The sequence below is a fragment of the Arachis duranensis genome, chromosome 10, assembly GCF_000817695.3.
Source record: "Arachis duranensis cultivar V14167 chromosome 10, aradu.V14167.gnm2.J7QH, whole genome shotgun sequence".
NCBI classification, from domain to species: domain Eukaryota; kingdom Viridiplantae; phylum Streptophyta; class Magnoliopsida; order Fabales; family Fabaceae; genus Arachis; species Arachis duranensis.
Window position 1 is genome coordinate 24703770 of NC_029781.3, and position 4024 is coordinate 24707793.

The window sequence follows — 4024 nt, forward strand, 5'->3', positions numbered from 1 at the left end:
GGTGCGTTGAACATTTTCACTGAGAGGATGGGAGGTAGCCACTGACAACGGTGAAACCCTACATATAGCTTGCCATGGAAAGGAGTAAGAAGGATTGGATGAAGACAGTAGGAAAGCAGAGAGATGGAAGGGACCAAGCATCTTCATACGCTTATCTGAAGTTCCTATCAATGAATTACATAAGTATCTCTATCTTTATCTCTATGTTTTATTCATCATCCATAACCGTTTGAGTTTGCCTGACTAAGATTTACAAGGTGACCATAGCTTGCTTCATACCAACAATCTCTGTGGGATCGACCCTTACTCGCGTAAGGTTTATTACTTGGACGACCCAGTACACTTGCTGGTTAGTTGTGCGAAGTTGTGTTTATGCCATGGTATTGAACACCAAGTTTTTGGGTTCATCACCAGGGATTAATTGAGTTGTGAAAAGTATTGATCACAATTTCGTGCACCACATTCTAAGTGGACTCAGCTAGATCGGTGATCAGTTGCCACGCTTCATCTGCGGTCTTGTACTTTTTCAAAGAACCATTACTCGCACCATCTAATATAGTCTTGTCTTGAGGCTTCATGTCCTGTGTGAAGTAGCTCATCAACACCAACTTGTCAATCATGTGGTGGGGACAAGCGTCTAGGAGATCCTTGAAGCGCTCCCAATACTCATACAGAGTCTCTGATTTGCCTTGAATAATGCAGGAAATTTCTTTCCTCACTATATCAGTAACTTCAGCTGGAAAGTATTTTTCCAAGAATTTTCTCCTGAGCGTATCCCAATTAGTAACAACTACTTCAGGTTAAGTGTAGTACCACTCTCTCACCTTTTCCTCAAGAGAAAATGGGAAGGCGGTTAGCAGAATAGAAGTCTCATCTGCACCATGACGCCTAACAGTGGAACAGGCTGTTTGAAAATCTCTGAGGTGCTTGAGAGGCTCTTGAGCAGGTAAGCCATGAAACCTTGGTAGTAGGTTGATTAGTATAGTCTTTAGTTCAACATCTGCACCCAGATTTGGATGACGCGCTTGGAAAGGTGGCAGTGTAAAATCTGGAGCTCCTGCTTCCTGGAGAGTAACCCTCCTGGGTGCTACCATGTTGTCTGCGCGTAAATCAACAGAGTCAGTAGAAGAGGAGTTTGTTTCTCCCTTAAATGACACTTTAGATTCGTCCTCAGATAAGACTGGTGAATTGGTAGTAACCACTTCACCACCCTCAAAGGCTAACCAACGTCGAGCTCGCCTTATACGTGAAATAGTTCTTTCAATTTCCAGATCAAACGTGGCTAAGCTCGGATCAGGTAGTGAACGCGTCATTCAATGAAAGAAACATATAGCTCATGGTAATAAAAATAAAATAAAATATGCAAATATGTAAATAAAAATATTTACACTAATCAATAAGTTAGCACACTATTGCAACGACGCCAAAAATTGACGTACGAAATATTACCGATTAAGAATTTAATTCAGAAATCAACGTTGCAAGTACAGTTCTTAATCAATAAAAATTCCACGTATCAATTTAAAAGGGTTGTCACAAAATTTAGAAATAAATGCTGAGAGTAGAAAGCGCAGGTCGTCTCCCAACGAGTTTCTAAATGAGTGTAAATTATTGATTAGGGATTTTCTCATAAATTTGGAGTTTGGGGGACTGGGAAAATAAATAATTATAAATTAACAAGAGATTTATGTAATTGAAATAAAGGCCTTAGCTTGGAGAAGATTAATTGGAATTTCTATCCTTGCTGGATTTCCCAAGATAAATAATGATAGGTTGTTGTTTCTACTTAGTTAACCATCAACGAATGAAGGAAAGTCAAGTAGTTAAGTTAACCCCAATTCACAAGTCCTAATCCTCTCCCTCGGGAAGGATTAGCGTTAGTGACTAGAGAGCCGGCCAATAATTCCCAATTACTATTTAACTCTTGAGTCTTCCAACTCAAGGGTCTCCAATATTAATCAACCCCAAGGCCAAGTTAAAAGTTTACTCCATTGACATGGATGCCAATTTCGCATTCATGTGAAAGGAGTAGAAAGAAGACATAACAATTAAACTCAATTGAAAATAATCAAGAAATAATGAAATTAAATGGAAAGGTATCTTTGCATTAATAAATTCCAAATTAGAAGATATCCAATTGTAACTCTGAACAGAGTAAATGGGAAATAAAAAGAGTAAAGGAATAAGAAACAAACTAGAGTAATAATGACTTCACGAAGGTAGTAACTCTTTGTAATATCCAACTCAATAGCATAAACTGGAAAGGTCTAAGAATGTAAAGAACCCTCGAGGAAGTGGTGAATTCTCTCTTAGATTCCAAAAACTAAAACTAAAACTATGAATGTGTGAATGTGGAAATGTGTGTTGAATCTCTGCTGTCCCCTAGCTCTAGTCTGTGTTTCTGGGCCGAAAAATGGGTCCAAACTCATCCCAAAATTGCCCCCAACGTTTTCTGCATTTTCTGCACGTGGCACATGTCACACGTACGCGTCAAGTGCACGTGCGCGTCGATAGTCCTCTGCGCGTTTCACACATCTGCGGCAAGTATGCGTACGCATCCGTAGGGAATGCGCCAAATTTGTGCGTGCGCGTCAAGTACGCATGCGCGCCGGTCCTCGCTGGTCAGCTCCTTTATTTTCTTGTGTCCCTTCTATTGTTGCAAGCTTCCTTTCCATCCTGCAAGCCATTCCTGCCCTATAAAGCCTGAAAACACTTTACACACGGATCACAACATCGAATGGTAAAAAGAGGAATAAAAAATACACAAGTTAAGGGCTTGGGAAGCAAGTTTTCAATCATAGAGCAACACTGGGAAGAATTTGTAAAACCATGCAAATTGTATGAATAAATATGCAGAGAATTGATAAATACCACTCAATTTAGCACAAGATAAACCATAAAATAGTAGTTTATCACTGACTTCCTTTATACGTCTTGGGATGTTAATCTTGGGAATCAACACCACTAGGGTCTCAAATAAAGACACACCTAGTCCCTACCAGTAAAAGCATCTGCCACCAACTACCAAGCATCATTGATAAACTCCAATTTTATAGTTTATCTTGTGTTGAATTTAGGAGATTTTATCAACTTATCTCACATTTATTCAATGAAATATCATGGTTTTGTGAATCTCTCATAATTTGTGCTTAAGAGTGAAAACATGTTTTTTAGCCTTTAAAATACCTAAATTTAATTCACTCTAATTCCATTCGATGCCTTGGTATGTTTGTTGAGTGATTTCGGGCTTATAATGCAAGGATTGGATGGAAGAAGTGAAGAGAAAACCATGCAAAGTGGAGAATTCATGAATAAATGAGCATTTGGAGAATTCAAGGCCATGCGCACGCATCATCCATGTGTGCGCATGAGGAGGAAATCTGCCAGCGATGCACACGCATCACCCACATGTACACATGAGGAGGGAATTCGCAAGGCGACAAGCACGCGTCGACCACGCGTACGCGTGACGCTGATCACGTGACCTCATTAAAGTGAATACGCTGGGGGCAATTTCTGAGCTTTCCAGGCCAAAATCCAACTCATTTATGAGGCTATTTGATGCAGAATTCAAGATTGGACAATGGGGGAGCAATTAGATAGTGTAGGAAACATGCCTTAGGTTAGTTCTAGAGAGAGAAGCTCCCTCTTCTCTCTAGAAATTAGGGTTCTTAGTTTAGTTTTCTCTTAGATTTAGGGTTAGTTACTTGTTTTGAATTAGTTTCCTTTACTTTTCCTTGTTGATTTGCTTTAATTTCCTTAGTTTCTCTTGTTAATTTCTCTTTTATGCCTCTTTTTAGTTTATGAACACTTTTGTTGATTTTAATTTTTTTCAATGCAATTTGAGGTTTTAGGTTCTTTTCTTACTTGTTTGATTTGTTTTTGTCATTTTCTTGCATTGGATTGTTGTAGAATTTACTATTTCTTGCAATTTACCATGCTTTCCTTTTGTGCCTACCAAGTGTTTGATAAAATGCTTGGTTGGATTTTAGAGTAGTTTTTGAGCATTCTTGGCTTGGAAAGA